The sequence below is a fragment of the Clarias gariepinus genome, chromosome 12 (genome assembly GCF_024256425.1).
Source record: "Clarias gariepinus isolate MV-2021 ecotype Netherlands chromosome 12, CGAR_prim_01v2, whole genome shotgun sequence".
Classification (NCBI taxonomy): Eukaryota; Metazoa; Chordata; class Actinopteri; order Siluriformes; family Clariidae; genus Clarias; species Clarias gariepinus.
Genome location: NC_071111.1, coordinates 22103304 through 22127953, shown reverse-complemented (window position 1 = coordinate 22127953; position 24650 = coordinate 22103304). Strand labels below are relative to the sequence as shown.

Here is a 24650-nt window from a genome sequence, read left to right as displayed (position 1 = left end):
TTAATGGTGTTTGGCCAGTTACACCATAACTGTCATCTGCATCAACTTAATGAGGTGGATTTTTCCCAACAGTGTCTGTTGAATCTGCGGAGGAAATAAGGTTGAGAGGTTTCAGGATCGAGTGTGGAAATGTTACTGTGAAACAATCAGTATGAGTGTGTATGCCTTCTGCTTCTGCTATAGATATAAAACATCAAGCAAGCTGACTGTTAGTGAGCAGAAGATACCAGAAGACGTAGACTTATGACATATCACTTGATTTCCAGAGGAAATTAATTAATTATTCGAAGAAAAAAAAAATCATCTGAAGATGATACCAATTCAGGGTAGATATCTTTCAGACGAAAGTTGTGGTAGAGATGCATATGAAATAACTGATATCATGCAGTGCTCAAGCCTCATTGATCAAAAGCTAAACAAACAAACAAACAAACAAACAAACAAACAAAATCCCACATAAGCCAGTTTCAGTTGAACCTGTTCCTAATTACTGTATAAAGCACGGATGTTCTGTGACCAATCCCCATCCCACCCCAAAATAGGCAATATAATGAACTGCACAATACAAATACACATGATCGTGTAGTTCCATGTATTTCTATAACTAAAAAAATTATAATAATATGCTCATTTTGTGAGTTCTACTTTTCTCACCTTCATTCCCATATTCCAGTGGTGGTAAAATTTACCCTTTATAAAAGTAATGATAACTTTTGTTCTACCCGACATATCACAAAACCCAAATTCCCAGTTTGAAGTCTGAAGCCTCCACTTTAACACGCTCCAGAAAGGCTTCTACTGTATATAAACACACATGTATTTATTCAATCGTCATTGACCTGTGCTGAGTTGCCGGCACGTCACTGTGCCGCTTGGGTTTTAAAGGTTTTAAATCCTGTGGAAGCAATAAGGGGTGCTTATTATCGCCTGCATGATTTTTTCTGTTTGGTTTTCATTTTTGTTAAAAAAAGAACGGCACGGTGAATACATGAACAATTTAAAGAGGGGAGGCTAACTTTTGAACATGACTGTAGTAATATCAGTATCTACAAAACAGTCATTTTAAATAAATAAGCAGGTAACAATTCGCATATATATATATATATATATATACTGTATATGAGTATACAGGATCATTTTTAAAGTAACAATTTACATATATATATATATATATATATATATATATATATATATATATATATATAAAATGACAGGCCTGACCTACAGTATTTTAAAGTGTTTGTGTGCAAAAAGTGTCATGTTGATTAAAGCCAAAACTGCTCATTTTGGTGATGATTTATTAAAATAATAATTATTAATAATACTTTAGGATTAAAATATAGTAAAATAATGTGAAGCAGTGGGGTTGATCATCAATCATGCATTTAAAGTGTCATTTTAGTAATAATAATAATAATAATAATAATAATAATAATGTTCTAAAAATGTTTTAATTGGCTTAATATCGTAAAGCATTACTATAAACTTAATCACTTTTAGGATTATTTTATATAAAAAAATTTCCTTTATAAATCACAGGAAAAGTGAAATTTGTGGTTTTTTTTTTACTTACTGATTTTAAATTATCCTTATGTAGAACGTTTAGATGTTATGTTTTTGTAGAACTGTTAAAGCTGTGTAAAAGCTCCGCCCCTAAAAGCCGCCGGGGGCTGATAAACCCTATCCTATCAGGTTACATGTGTTACATTCTTTTTTAGATGGCACTAAAATTGACATGCTCTTTAGACTTCATAGGTTATCCTACTCGCGGCTAGTAAAAAAAAAAAAAAAAAAAGGTGGGAGAAAAAAGTGGAAAGTGAAAGCCGCTTATCTATTCATTACATTTCTTTTTTGACACGCGAATGCTACTACATTTTAGCATTGTAAAAAGCACTGATGTTTTTGTGCTTTCCCAAAACCTGCCGGAGCAGCAACCTCTCAAACCTTTGGGACATTCTGATTTACAAATTAAGCAGTGTCTAAACCAGACAGAGTCTTTGTCTTGTGCATGTGTTACAACTATTAAAATCTATTTTCTGTTATCTACATTATAAAGATGATGATTTGTTTTCCCCGTATTTTAAATAAGGAACTGTTTTATTTCAGGTTGACTGAGCTGGAGATCTTGGCCTGTGGCTCCTCATCTTGGGCTGTGGATCTGATCTGTGTAAAGACTGTTTGGTAATGCATACAGAACAAAGATTTTCCAGGATATCCGTGTCGTGAGCACATCTGGATGCTGTTCTGTACCATGGCTTTCTAAAGCTTGTTGTGGATTTCTGTAGTTACATATTGCTTGCTGTTTTTGGACTTACAGACTTTCCTTTATATGATTCGACATGAATCCAAGCGGGACAACAATTTTGCCTCAAGATACTTTTATTTATTTTAGCTTCCAAACGCAAATAAAATAAAGAATATAAAAATTCGGCATTGTAGAGGCACTATGATGTGTATGATAACAATGTTTGTAAACTTTGTTCGTGTAGATCAGAGAGCCTCAAAGTTCCACTATGAATGTTTATGTATACCTGTGTTAATTAAGGCACTATTATTGCATTAATCTTTAGACATTAATGCAATAATCTTAAAAAATGTATTGCATTAATGTATAAAGAATAAGAAAGCTATAGAGGTAATTTTTTTTTTACATATACTGTATATGTATAGTTGCAAAGGCTTCCTTATATGTACTGTATGTCAATAACCAAATTACTCTATAATAAACCATATTTGTCTTTAAACCATTTGTGTCTATTATAACAGAGAAATGCAATATGAGGGTCGTTCAAGTGAAACCAGGACTTTTGATTGCACAGAAAAACAGAGTAAGAACTCCCTTTATTTCTCTCTATAATCCCCTGCTACACTAATGCACTGATCCCAGCGGATCACTAGTGCTTGGACACCATCAAGGTGTACAGTTCTCACAGACAGATGCTTTTCCCATCGGTTATCCATCAGATGGATATTGCTGAATGTTCATGGGAACGACTGCAGTGGACTTTAAGCCACCTTGTCCGGCGTCTTTAAAACGTTTTAAAAATATTTTTGTATTCCTTCACGATAAAGTTCATCCCAAGTCCCGGTTTGACTTGAACGCCCCTTGTAGTGGAGTAAAAAGAACACTCAATCAACAGCATGACTGTTGCTTTAAAAGCACTTAAAGGCCTGATTGTGTCTGTAACAGTCAGTTTTTATGGCTAACTACTAAAAAATAAATGTTTTAGAGACACATTTCTGTTCTGTATAATTACTTCTGATTATCCATGAAGATACTGTACAGTAAGGATTATAGTTGTTCATGTAACTGCGCTTATTTTCCCCCTTTTCTTGCGCAAGAAGTACCCGCCAGAAATACTATTTATGTGTCGTCTAGCTAGTTATCTAACAATAGCCTGCTGGTTCACCAGCCAGCCACTGGAACTGGGTAAATAAATGCTGCTGCGGTGGCGGTGCAGAGCATAATGTCAGACAAGCAGAGAGACTTTAGAGGCTAAGGCTGGATAAACCCCCTCTCTGATCTCAGCACTTTATTGACATATGGCTGCCCTGAGCACTGATAGAAGTGTGATACCCTACTGTATGTTCAATGTGGTGCTGCACTCGGTCGTCACGAGCACTGGTGGCACAGTGGTAAGTAATTATGAACGGGAGGGAGTTTAAATCCCAGAACTGGGGGTTGAGAACCTGTTGGGCTCTTGAACAAGGCACTTAGCACTCAGTCGCTTTGGATTATATCCCTTCTCACTTTGGATAAAAGTGTCTGCTACATGAATAGATGTAAATGTAGCTGGCTCTGATACTCTGAGGCTCCCGTGTAGGCTGTGCACTGTGCAGGTGCCATGCTGCTGCACACATGCAAATTTTCTGATTGGCTTTGGCTTTAACAGGGTTAGGACCATGTTTATGTAAGCAGCTTTCGGAGATCATCAGTAAGCATTTTCTTGCCTTTTGTGTTATTCCACATTTACCTTTTTTTTTTTATTTCTATATATATTTTGGTTACACACTTGCATGTTGTATGTGTGGTGTGGGATGAAGCACATTTGAAATGGCTTGGATAAACATACAGTTTACATCCACTTTTAATCATCAGTACGTGGTATTATATGAGAGGCATTCAAGTCAAACCAGGACTTTTGATTGTGCTGAATAACTAATACACTTATCCCAAAGTTTCACTAGTGCTTGGATACCACCAACGGAGAAAGTTTTCTCAGTACGCCAGGGCAATGATTGGACTGCCTGAGTCACGTCTGAAACGCTGGCCTCCCAGGAATTCCTTTAATGGGACATATGTGGAAAAGACTTGGAGCAAGGTCAGGACTGTATGGAGCATGTGGCAATAAGTCCTTGTAATGTGCCAGTGGTGTTGGTAAACAAGTTAGAACCACCTTGGCCAGGATCGACATTCATGAAAGTATAGCCTTCGTTTTACAGCGCCTAAGAGTCTCATCACAGTCCTATGCTTGAAGTCTTCTGTAAATGTCAATCGGTTTCAATCCCTGGTCCCCAAGTCCTGGTTTGACTCGAACACCTTTTGTATTATAGTTCATATTATGGATACATCATTAGGATTACAGCACAGTGAAATGACATTTTCGCATATCCCAGTTAGAAAGCCGAGGTCAGCCAGAATACAGTGTCTCTGTAGCAGATGGAGTTAAGAGCCTTGCTCAAGGGCTCAACAGTGGCAACTTGGCAGAGCTGGGGCTCGAACCCCCGACCTTCTAAACACTGGTCCAGTAACCTACAGCCTTAACGGTTTGAGCCCCATTATGTACCTATTCCCATAAAAATGTGCATGGGAACGTGTGCATACGGTACTGTAAGACTATATAACATATTTTCCCTTCTCAGTCCTGACAAACAACGTGACCATGAGCCTCATTTATCAAGGCAAACAAATATATTCGTTAATCATTCATAAGTGCATTAACATAAAGAATCTGGCATTCATGAAAATCTTGTTAGTATGGAAAAACATTCATATCCTACAAGAGCTCCTGAGTTTCTGTACATTTACATATGAATGTAAAACTTGATCGATAAGCTTCAAATCATGCGCCTGGTGTGTGTTACTGCAAATGTACAGTATGTACAAATCTATACATTAGGATAAATATCAACAAGTAATTGGATGCAGACAAAAAAAAACAGCACTTTATACTTTTATACATGTACTATAGTATGTGCATAAAGTAAAAATGAAGGCGATGTCCTGTACTGTATATGGCTCAGCCACTGAAAGACCTCACACACTCTTCATTTAAGAAAGAACAGAAATGTTTAGAGAGGCTGATTTGGTATAATCTTCCAGATGAATCCTGTTCTGCGTCAATGCGTCAGAAGCTTTTTAACAGTTGCTAAGACACTCCTAACAAACAGTTCTTTTATCGCCTCTATGTTGTACTTCTTCACCATGATCACCTGTTTATACTGTAGATTTTTACTTTTCCTTCTTTTTTTTATATCAAACCATTTTTCTTTCCCCCTCATTAAATTCACACCTTATCTACTCTTTTTTTCCCTCCTTTAATTTCTCTCCAGATTTTGACCTTTTCACAGACTGTTATGCTCCAAAATATTTTTTAAAATGTCTTAGACATAAATCAACACCTACTTGCTGTTTCTTTCCTCTCTCCTTTTCTCCTGTTTGTTGGTGTCACTAGATTCATGCCGGCTGCGGCAATCCAGAGTTTTGCACTTTTTTTTCTGGGTGACTGCCGTTTATCGACTGTACATACAGGCATGAGTATGAGAATTTTATTAACAGGAATAAAAGTGGTGTGGCGCAGGAAAACATTTACAGCCAAAAAAGTCGGATACAGTAATAATGCACGGCTCCTACGGTCAGGAATTTTGCTATGAATCGATATGATTTCATTTAGGGCTGTCAATATTAACACATTAACGAAATTTTAATCATTATTATTTTTCAACGCAAATTAATCACATGACCGCGTTTGACCCTAATGGCTTCCCAATGGATGTGTTTGTGACAATGGCTTGTTAAAGCAGATAATAAGATGACTAACGAAATATCATCAGGTGTGCTATGTAAACTGCAAGTTTTATTATAAAAAGCTTATAGACAGAAGTTTGGATAGTATTTATGTGCTTGAGCTGCCTCCAAGGGGAACTTTTTTTTTTTTTTAATAAGAATACATTAAATGTACAGTAAGATGTGGGAGTGGTGGCTCAGGTGGTTAAGGCTCTAGGTCATTGATTTCTGGATCCGGGTTTGAGCCCCGCAGTTGGTACGTTGCCACATCACATACTGTACTACTCAGCCACTGCATGCAGTGTCAGTCCCATTCAAGAGATTTTAATTTAACATTTGTTTATTCTTTTAAACATTTGTTGAATTGCTTAAGATATTATTAAACTGCATAATCGGTTTCCTTTAACGTGTGTGTCATGCATTTCTTTATTCCAAAATCAATCATCATTAATCACAGACTATGACTGGGATTAACTAGATTAAGGAATTGAAATCAATTGACAGCACTTATTTTTATATTATGGCGTCCTGTGGCTCTGACATGCTCTGATACCATCTGCATAGCTACAAGGTAATAGGGTAGAGCTAATGGAAAATACTGTGGTACTACGGATATAGTACGGCCATGAATATAATAATCGAAAAAAAAAAGACCTTTTTTGTTACAATCGTGCGTGGGGTTTATGGCTTAACGCCTTGACATGATGCCGTTTTTAGCACACCGCTGTCGCTGCTGTAATGTTGCCCCCCTTTTGGACTTTGATGGTACGAGGGATTTTTTTTTACTTTGATGTTGCTTTAATTTTCTTTTTCCTTCCTGTTTGCCGTCCTGCTCTCTGTGGGTTTTTGTATCTACTACTGCTGACGATTGATTAAGGAATAATAACCTACAATAGATCTATGAATCATAGTTGTACCTCCAGCTCCTGTGCTGCAAAGCTATGAGTCAGTCCGAGTCACCCTGACACAATCCATGAACTTCCCTGCGTGATACGACTAACAGTGATTTAACTAAATATTTTGAAATTCATAGCAATCTGTGGCACAAATAGTGCAGCGCTTAACCCAAGAGTGTCCAGAACAGTTTCTCCTTTAAAGGGACATCACATGACATTTTACTCTGACAATTTCCATGTTTAAAGCCCTGTGTGATACTGTATATGCCACAGCGATGTGTGTGTGTTTTTTTTAATCAGTTTGTTTAAGAAATGCAGTCAGAACAGGTTAAATATATTAAATCATTAGAACTGTTTAATAAGATGAAACTTACTTAAGATTTTTTAATAATGATCTAGTTTTGTCATACGCGGACACCCTGCCATTCTCGACTATTTTTTCAGATCGTCACATGACTGCACCAGGACGTTCATTTAGGACGTCATGAAATAAAGTCAAGGATGAAGCCAAATAAGAAACTTTTTGAAACATTTAAAGGGGTTGGGGTCACCGTGGAACCTTATTTAGGTCCAATGTGTGGAAAGCGCCCCCCTGTAACACTTTGTAGATACTGATTTATGTTATATAACATGTAGGTCTAACTCTAGTGTTCAAGAACTCTTTATAATAAAGAGCACAGACTTCTGTTCTGATTATTTCTGCATGATTAGTAAACTTCCCCGTACCTCCACACAGTTTGTTGTTTAATCCTTTCTTATACTGTATATATTATAGTGTTCAACTTTATTGGTTCAATTCTTCTTTTGTAAAAGTAAAAGGTAGTTAAAGCTGCAATTAGATTTTTGATTTTGTAACTTAGTACAAAGTAGTGTACTGTATGACGGGAACAAAATGACTCTATAATAAAGCATATTTGTGTGTGTTATAACAGACGTCCGAGGAGTGTTCAAGTCAAACTGGGACTTTTGATTTTGCGGAGTAACTGATCACAGTTATGAGAGTAAAAACTCCCTTTTTTCCCCTCTATATTGGGGCAGGAGTAGCTCAGTGGTTAAGGCATTGGACTACGGTTCGGAAGATCCCAGGTTCAAACTCTATATAATCCCCTGCTACAGTACACTAATGCACTTATCCCAGTGTTTTATTAGTGCTTGGATACCTACTGCCTATTTCATGCCTGCAACCCTGGCCTCCCAGGAACTTCTTTAATAGTCTAAACATGAGTGGGGTCAGGACTGTATTGTACGGGTGATATGGCGTTAACTTTCGGCCCAGTGGTTATACTGTAACGTGCTAGTGGTGTTAGTGAACGATTGTGTGTAAGGTTTCCATAAATAGATTCATCTTTTCCCCAACTTGGCGACAATTTTTTTAACGGATGAGTCGTTTCACTTCATGCCTTCATTCAGAGGAAATTTCAATACGAGTCCCGGTTTGACTTGAACACCCCTCATACAGTACAAAATAACATACTGTAATTAATATCAATGGTTTATTTCATTATTAAATATTAAATGTGATCAGAAATAAAAAAAATAAAACAAACTGACTGACCATAAACAGATCGTGTGTTCACTTTCGCACTTATACTGTACAAATATCCAGAGGCACTATGTAAACTAGAAGCTGGAATCTAAATGAACCATGGCTCATTGCAAAATATTTTGCAGGCACTATTAACACCATCATAATAAACACAACATAGAAAACTATGATTTGAAAGTTGTCTTTGAATCTTTCAACACACACTTTCTCCGGATCTTAAACACTCCACCGATGCCTTCCTGCCCTCACAGACTGTATATAAATACACAGAGTGTGATCCCACAACTGGAGAGATTCACACCTCACTGGTGTGGTGTGTTTGTAAATTTAACGTGTTTTCATGTCGCCCTGGCTATTAAAAGTCTCTCTGGATGTCTCTTGTGTGTTCACTGAGATTGCTAATCAGACACAGAGGGACTCTTCAATAGGTCTAGATGGTTCCAATCAACAAAAGAATCCAAGCGGGGCAAGTTAAAGCATGGGGGTTGTTAAGGTTTTGGCTTGAAGCACCTTTAGTAGGTTTGAACATGTACAGTAATCATGTTTTTGTTTTGCTCTTTTACACTATTATTTGTAAGGGGGGCAGTGAATGTACTTGTCCTGCTGCTGCTGCTATTACACACATACTAATATTTCCTTGAATCACCTTTGGCTTTGATTATATAATGACCCTTTGCTGTGACATTGTTTACGCAGCCTTATGCCATGCCACATTTATTTCTGTTCAGGGTTGTATTGGATAAGTTACTCAAAAAAAGTTATCTACTACAGATGACTAATTACTACTTCAAATTGTAATTTGATTAGATTACTGATTGGGTAAAAAGATTACTAATTACTTTACTTTCAAGTAACTTTGAAAACATCAAACGTAAAAAAAATACAAAGGTTTCCGACGACTGATTGAAGCGCATACTCGTTAACTGATGCTGCCATGCAAAATGTGATTTTTAAATGCATTTTCATTCATTTTTTTATTTGACATTGGTAACTGAAATCAAATTATATACATTTAAAATGTAATGTGTCACATTACTACGTTATCATCAAAAGTAATTAGAATACAGTAATGCGTTACACAGTAACACGCTATACCCAACTTAAGATTTGGCCGAAATTTTGCTCCATAAAGCCTGCTCCATGCACATCCCAGAGACATGCAATGAGGTTACGGTTATGAGGTTTTTACCCATTTGATGTCTGAAAATGATTCATTCAGATGATCATGCTCCCAGAACCAGTCTGAAGCAAACCTAGATCATGACCCGTGCCTTATGCACTTCCCATCTTACCCTGACACTCCCATTGCTTTAAAACAGGGTCAATCTGAGCTCATCAGATCCCACTGAAAATCCACGGAATGACTTAAAGACTGAAGTCCACAAACGATCACCGTTAAATTTAACTCAACTTCAGCAGTTGTGCAAAGCATTGTGTGCCATGGAGAAGGTGTGAAGAGTCAAAGCTATCCAGGATATGACCATCCCACATGGGTTGATAAAATGCTCCATGAAAATACACACTCACGTGTTGACAATGATCAGGCAATAGAGATCAGCATTTCTATGCGGATAATAAATGTATAAATAAATAAATAAATAAATAAATTAATTAATTAGTATATTTGCAAATGTTACAGTTTTGGGGTAAAAGAAACAAAGGAAAAAACTTTAGTTTTATCAAATCTTATTGATGTTGTTTGCATCTATTTGGATATCAACTGTTTGTAATTAAATGTCAACATTCATCCCAGAATTCAGATGAAAGTGCAGTTATTATAACGTCCTCCCAGCCTTCTCCTCAGTTAATCCATTACAGTGGTGGCCAAAAGTATTAAGACGCCATATGCCATGTGTTGCAGTTCTCCCTGTGCACAAAAACAGGTGATTTCACATATTCAATTTAAAATGTTTTTTTATTTGTGTAGCTAATTAGTTCTGGTCGATCTGGCTAAAGAGATGTGCTAATTATCTGAAAAAGCAGTAGCGGTCTACATAGCAGTAACGGTCAAGAAACTCTCTTCTGTACATCTTGAGGAAGCAATCAAGCTGGCATAGATTGTGTGAGCCACACCGGAGTACTGCAGATGTTTGTTTTTTGTTTTTGATAATTTATTACCCCCCGGATCCAATAGGTTTTAAAGAATAAATTACGTCATGCTAAATATTAAATTGAATTACATAGAAATATGTAATATAAACATATACGTAATAATATAAATAAGTATAAAAATTACTCTTATTATTTTAAAGTTTGAAAAAGGTCATTAAAAACTTGACATGCACTTACAGTATAGCGTTATGATGAGCATGGGGGGGAAAACATGCAAACTTCACAGACACAAACCGGAAGTGACATTTGAACCCAACCATGGAGCTAAGAGTTTTGGGAGTGTTGGGGGGGGGGCGGGGGGATGTTGGGGTACTCTTACTGATATCATTTAGCTATCAGTGCTGAGGGACCTCTTAAATTATAAATTCATGTCCTGGTTACATTTCAAAATCACATCCAGGAATTCTTCTTTTTTTTTATAATTGGCTTTTTAGATTGTAGACTTTCTGGATGATGTTACACAAGTTGCATTGCAATGTAAAAGATTAGAATAACCTATGAAATATGTAAGGAGTCATTCACTTCTTTAACCCTTTCATACACTGGGTATACAAGGTTCACACTTATGAATAGTAAATGTAAGGCTCTTTATTAAAGTTTTATGTAAAACATTAAATATTAACCACCTTCAAATCACTTAAGAGTATTCCTGTAAATTAACTTCTGTAATTTACTTTTGTAGCTCTCTAGACTACACTCTCAACATAAGATAAAAGAAAGTAAAAATGAAAAGTTAAAAAAACAATGACAAGACAAAAAATATATATATATATTTATATTTTATTATTATTATTATTATTATTATGATTGTTGTTGTTGTTGTTGTTGTTGACTATTCACATACTTTAATATAAGTAATATTTATTTTTAAAAATTCCAAATTTAGACATCAGACAATTTAAGTTAAAAAGGAAAAAAAAAAAAAAAATTGTAAATGCTTATAAACAGTTGATGAGTAAAAGTTAAATATAAAATTAGAAAAAAAAACATTTAAAAAAAAAAAAAGGTAAAACTCAGTATGTTTTTTAGGTTATCTTTGATAATTCCTAAACCCTGTCTGACGTAGTTAACTATCTATAACAAGTGAAACTTTTATATTTTGGAAAATACGTCTAAACAAATTTCTACACAAATTCTGTGCTTACTAAAAAAACTTGTAATTTTCTTTTTATTTTATAAAATCATGCATTTATATTACATTGTGATTAACATCAGTCGTGGAGAGTATTTAGAAATAGTTAAAAGGTTACAGCTAAAATTAGGCTGATCAGCTTTAATGTAATTGGTGATATTAATAACCCCTGTACAGAATGTTGAAGCCTATGTACATCTGCCTATCTTAAGAAATACAGTTAACTACATCTGGCACATGACTGTTTATAACACTGCACAACACTGTCAGTTCCGATATTTTACACGCCCCCACCTCGGACTGCTGCGGATATGTTTACTTGTTTTATCTCGTAGTGCTGTCTCACATTACTGCATTAATTAGCATCACGGTTTCTGAACATATAAGACAAACTGGTTTTAAACTTCCTGCAGGGAGAAGAAACATACATTGACCTGTTCATTCATGTTTAAAGTTTTAGTTTTTAAAGGTTCATACCTTTTTTGGAGCCATGCTGTGATGCAAGCTCGATTCCGTTTGGTGAGGGTTTGGGTGCTCTGTTGGGGCATTGAGGTTCACACTTAAGAATAGTAAATTTATACGGTAAAATATTTCATTGACTGGATCGGTTAAGTGATGTGTATAGCCACACCCACCTCGAGGGAAAAGTGCTATACTTTGTTGTAAAAGTGCTGTAAGGTGATCTGGCACAAAACTGCTCATAATGTCCGTTCTAAACAACGTTTTCATTTCATTTATGGTGCAGATTTAAATTCAGGTAAATACAGAAGGACTGGCAAAGTTGAATTAAATTCTGTTCAGCCAGTTTTGTGCAGTGTTGTGACAAAGTTGGCTGGACAGACATACAGATCAACAGACGAACATAAAGAACATGTTCTGAAACTGATTTTGGGGTTTCCAATACTAAAACGCAAATATGTTTTTCATTGAAAGAGTGTGTTCTGTCCAATCTACAGACAAAACCTTTCTTTTATTTATGTAGATGCCAGACATACTGTATGCAGACGGGAGTGTTCCCAGTAGTAAAAAGGAAGTTGATCAATCAAAATCAAAGGACGTGTGTTGTGCAGTTGTTGTTGGAAATGAGTCCCCTGAGGAAGGAAAAAGTATTCATACTGAGTATAATTTCCGTTCATACAGAAGTGGTTGTGAATGAGGATCAAGTTTTAAATAGGTGTCAGAATAATTCCTTCTCATACCCGTCCCATTGCCCCGATCTTACACCCCCTATGTGGGGGAGAGTGTGTTCACCTGTAAAGATCCGCCAAGAACTGTGTCTGGTATTAAGTGAGCAAATAATGTCCTATTGCAAAGTCTGCAGACAACCTTTGTTTGTTTATTCAGTCATTCTTGGATTTGAAAATGCAGATATAACACCCTAAAGTGATTCCACATATGGTGAGGAGTCCTACTGTATGGAGAATTACGTCATTCTTACCAGAAATATTGGAATTATTGGCACCCATCGTAGAAATGCTTGAAATTTGACCTGCTGTAGATAAATGCTCCTGGATCTCCAAAGCACAAACTTAAAGATAAACCTTTTCAACATAAAAAAAGATGAACAGAAACCAGGATTTTAGCCAAACGTTTGCATGCCACATCATTACAAACAATAACACATGCCAAGTGTGATATTGTGACCATATGGCAGCCGGATATTAGACACAAAAAAAACCCATAAAACATTTACTTAAATATTTATTTCTCAAAACATTGCATTTAAACTGCTTGGTTTTGTTCTGTAGCCTCTTGAGACCTGAATGCACTCATATAAGGTATACAGTACAAACTCCATGCACACGGACCCTAAGCATGCACTTATACAGTCCATATGATTGTATAATCCTCATATGATGGCCATTAAGTATTAATTACTTAATTCCCCAACAACATCATTGATTTTCCTATTACATCGTTTATTCCACAATACATGCATGGAATGTTTTATTACAGTCCAACACTCCATGCCAAATGCAGTTTGAATGATTCGCTTCTAACATCAAGAGGTACGTTTTTGTGACATTTCATCAGGAAGGACTACTTTTGTTCAGCGAGATGGCATTTCACATTGCTGAAATTCTGGGCATGAATGAGGTGTGAGCTATGACATCATAACCGAATGGCAGGCTAATCATTTGTATTTACGGAAAGAATGTGTGTTGATTACAATAATTATACCAAAACATGGGTCAATTCTCGTATCAGTGGGCGGTGATTCGTTTTCTATAGGAGCACAGATCTAAACCTATTATATTAAGCAGTAACAGTAATGATACAAAAGGTTTATATTAATATGATTAATATGATTTCTAACAGGATATTGTTCCTTAACAGCTTATTCACAGGGACCTGCATAAAAGGTGCCACACAATCAAATAATAAATAGAATAAAAACATGTTGGTATATAATGAATAAAATCATATAATTGTTAAAAATCAATTCATTTTTTTTTTTTTTTTTTTTAAAGAAGTCTTATTTAACATTCATGGAAGAAGTATCAGTTAAAGTAAGTTTCATCTCTTTCGGTTCCTGGGGCATTTTGCCTTCAGCAAGTGAAATGCTGCTCAGCTGGAAGTTATTTTCATCTTCAAAAAGTCTTTGGGTCATTGTCCAGCTGCACTATTACACAATGAGTTTTAAAGCATTTAAGTAAATCCAAGCAGATAATATCACTCTATACACTTCCAAATTCATCCTTCTGCTTTTGTCCTTGTTCAAAATATTTAAAAAAAATCAGTTCCACTGGCAGTCATATACAGTATGTCCATGCCATGAGTCTAAATGGTTGGTATGTTGGTACTCATGAGCAGTTCCATGCGTTCTTCTCTTTAGTGACCTAATAAAAGTACAGGTTCGTTTTTCATTTATCTGTCAATAGGATTCCTACTAAGTTTTTGTGTTAGTTATTATTGGTGAACTCTAGCCAGTTTGTCCTGTTGTTGAGTTTGAGGCTTACCCACAGCTTATACCTTATGGTAAACCATCTGCGGTAAAGTCTTTCTCCTCCAGATTGTTGACTTTGACTCATGAAGGATTCTTGATCTAGCCAACTGTTTTTGTGTGGTCCTTAGAACCGTTTGGTGTATCTGACCTAACCAAATAGTTTTATAGCTTTTCTCCCACAGTCAAAAGACATGGAGATTAGTATATTTGGTATCCACAAACTGCCTGCAGTGTGTGTGTGCGTGTGTGTGTGTGTGTGTGCCCTGTGATGGATTGGAACCTTGTTTAATGTGTACTCTGGTTAGTACCCAAAGTCTCCTGGCGACCCTGTATACAGGATAAACAGTATCGAAGATGAGTGAATGAATGTAAATATCATATTTACACAGTAATAACTGTTCGGGATCTTGTAATGAAAAAAAAAACTGAATGGAAATAATGCAACATTTGAATAAACATGCAATATATACAGTATATTTACATTTATGCCTATATACTGTACATGATGCTTGTACCAGGAAAAAATGAATAAATCAAATTTTATTTGTTACATGCACAGTCATACACAGTACGATATGCAAGGAAATGCTTATATGAGTTTGCTTACAAGATTATAAATAAGAAATCAATTATGGAATAGAATATAATATAGAACAAAATAGAAGATAATATAGAAGAACAAAATATAAGATAAAAAATATTAGCTGTACAAAATATAGACAATAATGGCTGTACAAATATGAAAAATATAGAAAAACTTGCAATGTGTAAAGGTCTGCTAATTGAAATGAAATAGAATTGTCCAGAATTGTCATGTTGTATTATTTACCCTTAATTGGAGCAGCACATACTGTATCATATCGTATGCAGAACTAGGCATGAAAGCCGAACACATCAAACATACCAAGACAAAGGGGATTTATGCCTACAGCCATGACAAGATCCTCCCATCTTTAATTACCGCACAAATTATGCACCGGCATAATACATCAGAACATAACAGGATTTACCCACTTTCTACTTTCATTTGCTGAATAATTGCTTACTTGCTGCAGCACAACCTTTGTAATTGAAAAGAAAGGCGTATTAGAATTGAATGCTGGCTGCCTAAATCACCTAGATGCGAGATTGCCTCGGCACTAATGAAAAGCACAACAACTGGATTTAATTATACAGACGTCCGAATGCGGGTCTGTATCTCACGTCTTAATTTTGCTCTCTTCTCTGTCATCACTAACACCTATCCTTCTAAAAATTCATTTACCATTTAATTATTTTACAGCATTTTCTTTTTCTTTTCCAGGTCACTATTAGGAGAAATATCGCACTTCCGATTCATAATTAAACACACACCATTTCGCTGCAGCTACAGTATAATGAAAATAAATAACATGGAATTGGAATTGATTCTCATACAGATTAAGAAGATTAAGCACGACTCAAGTGCACAACAAGTCCTTGATTAACGTGCATATAGTTCAAGATAAATATGTGCAATGTGTTAGTTTTAGTGGGAATGAGTGTTTGATATATATTAAATACCTCCGAAAAACAAAGGACGCAATTGAAACTAAGGGAAAGGAATAAGGGAGATGTGATTATAAATGGTTTTTGACATTGCAAATGGAAATAAATTGAAATATATTTAATTGTAATTCATATCTGCAACCAAAAGCATGGAATATATACAGTATAAGAAGAGGCCTTTTAAGAACAGATACCTTAAAGAACTGTCAAAGAAAATATTCTGGATTTATCTATTTGATATAACGCATTGCATAATTACTATATTCAATTTAATTTAAGATTGAAGCTTAGAATAGGTGGCACGGTGACTTAGTGGTTAGCACTGTAGCCTTGCACCATCACTCTCCAAGTTCGATTCCCTCCTCAGGGTCTGTGTGCATGCAGTTTGCACGGGTACTCAGATTCCTCCCACAATCCTAAAACATCCAGATTAGGTAAATTGGTGTTTACAAATTGCCCACAGTGTGTGAATGAGCGTGTGAGTGTATGTATATGTGTGTCGTGATGGATTGTCTCTACCACATGCACTGTCTCTGAGTATACTGTAGTCTCCAGCCCCCCATGACCCTAAAGCGGTATAAATAATGAGTAAGAAAGGGAGCTTAAATTATGATGTCACCAATATATATTTGGCTTTATAATAACTATAACTTGATTTTGACTCCAAAAGGTCAGTGGTAGCTCAGTGGTTAAGGCATTAGATTGCAGTTCGGAAGGTCTCAGGTTCAAATCCCACGACCACCAGGTTGTCCCTGTTGGGCCCTTGAGCAAGGCCCTTAACCCACAACTGCTCAGATGTGTAATGAGATAAAAATGTAAGTTGCTCTGGATAAGGGTAACTATGTAAACTAGATAGACACTTCTGCAACATTTGGATGGTAGGGTCAGAATGGGGTGTGGGGGGGAGTTTCTTGGCACACTTTGGGCCCCTTAGTACCAATCAAGTATCGTTTTAATTGCCAAAGCCTACCTGTGTATTTGTTGCTGACCATGTTTATCCCTTTATGACAACATGACAATAAGTTAACATGACAATCAGTCGACTGTACTCAAATTGTCTCCACAGTCACCAGATCCTCAATCCAATAGAACCCCCTTGGGAAGTGCTGGAACAAGAGATTTGCATCATGGATATGCAAAATACATCCATACATTTCTACATATATACATATACACAAGGAAATGCTTCTGTACGTACAACTCTCGTGTGTTTTTCTGAGAGATTAATTAAAGCTGTCTGCTGTGTGTAGTCAGGCAGTTTTTCAACGTGACCTGCAAACCAGAACGAAATATTCACTAAAATGAGGGCAGAACATATTCAGGAATATTCAAAACATTTCCATTGTGAATTCTCAATCAGTGTGATCTCTAACCATGATCTGGACAGGGTTTTTTTTTTCTTCTAAGCTTAGAAGAAGCAAGAAGGCAATTTAAATCTATTCTGAAGAACAAAAAGCTTGGATCATTTATCATTTATCAAGGGTTACAAGCAGTTCAACTGTGCAGTAGGAATACTAGACAACTGTGCTACAGCAAAGCTTATGTATATGCCTGGAAATGAAACAGGAAGTCAGAAAGGTGTTTTGGTCAAATGAGACTAAAACCTCATGACAACTTTTTTGACATGCAACCTGTCAGGATGCTCAGACCTTATATATATATATATATATATATATATATATATATATATATATATATATATATATTTTTTTTTTTTTTTCTGGTGTGATCTGCACTGTTTGTTCAGTTGTTTAAACTTGGGGTGATTTTTCTATTTGTACAGCTTTACATTTAAAAAAAAAGGATCAAGGTCTGTCTATGGGGAGCAATGGCTAGGCAGTCTGGTCTGATCCCACAGAAAAGCTAATATAGCATAAATTGATGAAAAACTTTATGCTGGCCACGATAGAAATGTATCAGGACACTTAATGCCTCACAGCCTGCTGCATAGCAGGCAAAAAATTCAAGGTTGTTGATCTGGACTCCATATTCCAAAATGTCCAAGGTGGCACGGTTGGGTAGTGGTTAGCACTGTCACCTTCCAACTCCTGGGTCCTGATGGGATTCCCACCTCGGATCTGCGTGCATGGAGTTTGCATGTTCGCTCCGTACTTGGCGGATTTCCTCCGGCTACTCCGTGTTCCTCCTACAATCCAAAGACATGCAGATAAGGTTAATTGGCGTTCCCAAATTGCTTATAGTGTGTAGTACAGTACTGAGCTGCTAATGTCCTGGTGCCACACACCTTCACACACTCAGGGGTCAAAGCTGTTTTGGTAGCTCAAGGGAACCTATACAATATGGGATTCATGTTTTGTGTTATTAATGTTATGACTGATCTGTGTGTATACAAAATGTTATTCTAATCTTAACTATTATTAATGAGAACTATTAATAAGCCACTGTGAAAGACTAACATATTTGTTTTATACTAAAGAAAAAAAAATTCTGAATACAATCCCTATACTTTTTATTTGATTTGACCACTTTTCAACATTAAAATAGTTATTGTCTTTCTGTAATAGCTTTAATCATTATGTTAACTTTTATTCTTAACTCTAACACATATCATAATTGTTGTCAAATTACTTTTTCCGCATTATCCTCACGCTGGTGCAGCTAACATTCATAATGTTTAGCTAATATGTAATCATAACAAATATCACAGCTCAAGATTAGAGATAATTATCTTCTGCTTGCTTATTTATCATGTTTATCATTACGCTGAGCTGAACTGAAAGTCCCAGTCTCAGTCAGGCTGATTATGTTTTTCCCCTATGTGCATTCCTCTGAGTTTTCTCTCCATCCCCAGTACGTTCTTTCTATCCTGCCTCTCTGCCTGTGCCTGTCTCATTACATTCATCTCTGTGATTCACTGAGTGGAAACAGGAGGGAACAAGAGAGCAAAGTGAAGATAAATATGATATATATATATATATACTGTACGGTATATATGGTATTTGCTTGCCTGCCTTTACAGTACATGCATACGAACTTGAGTAACATCCATATGATAAGGGCTGAGCATCCTGACAGGTTGCATGTCAAAAAGTTGTCCATAAGGTTTTAGTCTCATGTGACCAAAACACCTTTCTGACTTCCTGTTTCATTTCCAGGCATATTTTATGGGAATTTTTTGACCGTTCTTCCAGAACCACATTTGTGAGACCAGACACTGATGTTGGTCGAGAAGGTCTCAGTCTCCGCTCTAATTTATCCCAAAGGTGTTCTATCGGGTTGAGGTCAGAACTTCTTTAGCAGGCTAGTCAAGTTCTTCTACACCAAACTTGCCCATCCATGACTTTATGGATCTTGCTTTGTGCACTGGTGCTCAGTCATGTTGGAACAGGAAGTCGCCGTCCCCAAACTGTTCCCATAAAGTTGGGAGCATGAAATTGTCCAAAATGTCTTGGTATGCTGAAGCATTAAGAGTTCCTTTCACTGAAAGTAAGGGGCTGAGTGCACCTCCTGAAAAACAACCCCACACCAGTTCCAACATGACTGGCACCAGTGCACAAAGCATAAAGACAAACATTTTCCAGTATTATAAATGCTTCATAAATACAGCATTGGTGGATCAGTGGTAGTTTTGTCACCAGCCATGCGGAAGGCCTGGGTTCACACCCAATGCCCAAACCCCTGGATGCTGTGCCGGTCCAGGCTTAAAGGAAATTGAAAGGAAGAGGAAAAGTAGAGGGGGAAAAGTACTATATGACTTGTCATGTCATGTTGAATTATGTCAAACGCCTTTGTGGCAGATTTGCCCGGTATTACTCAGTATTATTGTTTTTAACTTGCTGAAATGATAAAAGGACATGGTAATGCACATGGTCAGAAAAGCACCAGTTGCAGTTTAACCACACTTTTTGAGTTAGAGTCACTCTATTAGTCCTGTTCTTCTATTTTAAACTTCAAACATGTATGCAACATTTTGGAATGGATAGCATTTACCACTTTGTAATGTTGCCATTCCTTTTCACAACACTTAAAAGACGTTTAGGGACTGAGGACACCAAGTGTTGAAGTGTTTCAGATGTAATTTTGTCCCATTTTTCCTCCAAACAAGTCTTAAAGTGGGCAACAGTATGGGGGTCTTCGTTGTCGCATTTTGTGCTTCAAGATGTGCCACACATTCTCTATTGGAGACAGGTCGGGATAGCAGGCAGGCCACTCAAGTAACTCTATCCTCTTCCTCTGCAGCCGGGACTTTAATGTGTGCAGAATGTGGTTTTGCATTGTCTTGTTGAAATATGCATGGGCGTCCCTGGAAAAGAAGTCTTCTTGAAGGCAGCATATTGTGCTCCAAAACCTCTATGTACTTTTCAGCATTAATGGTGCCATCAAAGAAGTGCAAGTTATCTTTGCCAAGGGCACTGACACAACCCCACACCATGACAGACCCTGGCTTTTGGACTTTGGTAACAGTCTGGATGATTCTTTGGTCCGGAGTACACAGCGTCCATGTCTCCCAAAAAATAACTGAAATATTGATTCATTAGACCACAGTACACGTTTCCACTCGGAGAGCTTCCATCCCCGATGCCTCCGAGCCCAGAGACGTCGACAGCGCTTCTGGACACTGTGAACATAGGGCTTCCTTTTGGCACAGTACAGTTTTAACTGGCATTAGTGGATGTAACTACATATTGTGCTACTTGACAAAGGTGTGCCAAAGTAGTCCTGAGCCCATGTGGTGATATCGCTTATAGATGAAGGACGATTCTTCATGCAGTGAGGGAAAGGAGATCACGGTTGTTCAGCTTAGGCTTGCGCTCTTGTCCTTTACGCACTGAAATTCCGCCAGATTCCTTAAATCTTTTAATTATATTATGCACTGTTAAAGGTTCAATATCCAAATGTCTTCCTATCTTTCTTTAAGGAATATTGTTTTTAAACATTTCAATAATTTTGTCACGTATTTGTTGGGAAACTGGCAATCCTCAGCCCATCTTTGTTTTTAAAGGACTAGACCTTTCTTGGATCTACCAAATCATAATTACAATCACCTGTTTGACATCAAATCATTATTATTTAACCAATTTACCTAATTACTAGCCCTAAAGTGCTCCTGTCCCCAAAAACTTTTTCGGAATGTGTTGCAGGTCTGAATGACAGGAAAGGATGTATATTTACAAATTAATTGAAGTTGACCAGACAAAACATGAAATATTTTGTGTTCATATTGTCTGCAATAAAATACAAGTCAAGATAAATTTAAAAAATCACTACTTTCTTTTTTAAATTTGCGTTTTCCATCCTGTCCCAACTTTTTCTGATTTGGGGTTGTACTTTTTTTTTTTTTGTCAATCCATGTGACACACAAACTTTTTTTTTTGTTGCAAAATGTAAATAAGTTAGTGAAACGTTTAAATTTAAATCCTATGATGGTTGCTAATGTGTCTTCTTTATCTTCTCTTTTTTTTCCAGCAAGACTGCAATGAGATCAAAGAAATCATATTCGCCTGAGATGTGAGCAATCAATCATTATGGGAGGATGTAGAGTAGAAAGTGACACTTTGCCCTGTGTATTAGGATGTATTTAAGGGATGTACTATTACTACCGTCTCGACAGTGAAAGACCTGGGCGTAATATTAGACAGCAACTTGTCCCTTGAAAATCATATTTCCAATAATACAAAGACAGCCCTTTTCTATCGTAGATATATCGCCAGGATTAGGAACATTTTATCTACAGTATATCTGATCCAGAAAAGCTAGTTCATGCATTTATGACCTCCAGACTGGACTATTGTAATGCATTACTAGGTGGTTGTCCTGCATCCTCAATAAACAAGCTACAGTTAGTCCAAAATGCAGCTGCCTGAGTTCTCACCAGATAGAAAATATGATCATATAACCCCAATACTATCATCGCTGCGTTGGCTGCCGGTTCAGTTCAGAATAGATTACAAACTAGCTCTACAAAGCTCCAAATGGTTTACCTCCCACACATCTAACCAGTCTTCTGACACGTTACAATCCACCCTGCTCCTTAAGATCACAAAACTCCGGACTTCTGGTCATGCCAAGATTATCAAAATCTACAAAAGACACGTCTCTTTATTCTGGCATACACATAACTCATCCCATAACCTCATACTCCAGTACATTTACATGCACACTTTCATCTAGTGATGCTAATATCATGAACGGTAGCTACTAATTCTTTTCCTACCCAACCCGAGTCATCTGAAGATTGAGCGTGCTCCAGTAGACAGAGGCCAACCCTGCGAGGATTCTGAGGAACCCAGAGAAGGACCACCTACAGCTGGATTCTGCTTCATAATGGTTTAAAGCTAAACATCCAGACACCTTCTGCACCTGTCTGACTCATATCCTGGGGCCGAACTGAACTGGACTCCATGTTAACTTGCACATCTTCTGTTATATTTAACTTCCAGCTGCCAAACACACAGTATGTTGGCATAAAATTCCTGCAATCCGTTATCACCCAAAAGAGGATGAGATTCCCGTTGAGTCTGGTTCCTCTCAATGTTTTTTTCTATTGCCTTTTCAGGGTGTTTTTTTATATATATATAATATGCTGCATAATGCTGAAAAATCTTCTTTGACATACAGACAATGATCTGGAAACAGTTGTCCCAGAGAATATTGCATTACATGATGAAGCACAGAAGGCGAAAAGCAATTCTCTTACAAAGTCTTAATAATCTGACACTTTAAACATTTTTTTTTGCTTTGCCTTGGCGGTGTATGTTATTAAATGCCATTATGTATGGAAAAAGCTATTTTAAACTCCTCCTTTATATAAAAATATATAGAATATATTCTCATAAAAAAAAACAATTCTGGTTGGCGTCTTCTGGCAAAAAAACAAATAATAATAATAATAATAATAATAATAATAATAATAAAAAGGTATTTTGACTTTGGCAGAAAGTAACAAAAGAATTATGACTTAAATGTTAATTAAATGTAAAAATTATTATTATTATTATTATTATTATTATTATTATTAACAATAATAATAATAATAATAATAATAATAATAATAATCAGGTCAGTAATTGCAGTGCATGGACAGAGGCTTGTCAAAAATTATGTTCTTATTTTTATTATTTAAGTTTACTGAAGGATTTACAATTTGCTAAGGAATTGAACTGTTTTTACCATAAAGGTTAAAGCCTGTTGACTGTCCTGCATTAGGAAACCTGATAAAGTGTAAAATCAAATATTGTATCAATAACTGGATAGAGAAAGGCATGTTAGGCATTTTTCCCCCTCTTTCTTCTTTCTAATTCTACCATCACAGACACATTCAGATAGCAATTATTATACCCAGTGGACGGTTTGTATATTAAGCCATAAAATTAATGATCCAAAATATATCTAAAACATCTCTCTCTCTCTCTCTCTCTCTCTCTGTCTCTCACATTTAATGGCTGACAGGCTTATTGCAGTACATTGGTTATGCGCTTCATGCCTAGGGCCTACAATATATCCCATGCATCATTTAAAAAAACTAATAATGATAAAATTAAAGTATAATTCGTAATAGTCGTTTGCATTGTGCAGCATTCCATGCGGTTCACGTAGCAACCCAAACCTCCAACCTCGGGAGTTTGGCACCGGGGACTTCTGGGAAGCTCTACTGTCAGATCTTGTAACCATTCAGGTGAAGAAAAGAACACACACACACACACACACACACACACACACACAACAGATTTTTACAATCCTATGGGAATGAATCTGATCTGAGAGATAAGAAACATATTTTTTTAAATAGCCTTTACCACATCCAGTATTTAAAAGGAGTGTGCTGGTCACCGAGGAGCCGGCGTGAAGAGGGTAGAATTAATAAGCAAAGGAACAGAAAGAGAAAATGTTTGAAGATGCAATTAATATCTGTCAAAATGCCAACCTCATAAAAGGACTTAGAATAATCTGTGCACTCTGATACCAAACTCACAGCTGAGGCCGGCGAAATGATAGCAGGCTGAAGATGAAAATTAATCACAGTAACGAGGTTGTAATATTGATTACTTCAGCAGGATGTGGATGGGGCTGTACTCTGTGATGCTGTCATTTTTTCTTTTTTTTTTTTTTAACTCTCCATTAATTGTTAATATTAACGAAAGTGATGCAAGTATGTAATAACCGCAGTGCAATAATCAATATTTGACCTTTGTAATTAAAGGTCATTTATGATGCTACGGCCAAGGAAAGTCAATAAAAGAGAATTCTATGGTGTAACTGTAGGAAATTTGTTTACAATGAGAATCAGAAGATCTATCTATGCTTTTACTTATGTGTATCTCATGCATGCTTCTGACAGATCTTGCATGTTAGGGACTGAAAGAAAGAGCGTTACCGTTAACAAAAAACGACAAAGTGTTAAATCAATTTGCGAGAACAAAGGTACAAAACATATTGGCACAAACAAAAACAGCAGTGCATGGCTCTAGTTTGCCAGCACCCTGTAATTCATCTAATGCATCTCCAGACCACCGGCACAGTGC

The 24650-nt window shown here is 36.5% G+C and overlaps 1 protein-coding gene across 1 annotated transcript in view; it reads left to right on the top strand.

Annotated features, from left to right (window-relative positions):
- LOC128534324 (chemokine-like protein TAFA-2) overlaps positions 1–2933 on the top strand; it is a 49232-nt gene extending 46299 nt beyond the window's left edge. The window contains exon 6 of the mRNA XM_053508713.1: positions 2107–2933. The gene's annotated coding sequence lies outside the window, so the exon portion shown is untranslated. The remainder of the gene's footprint in view (positions 1–2106) is intronic.
- Positions 2934–24650: the final 21717 nt, after the last annotated feature.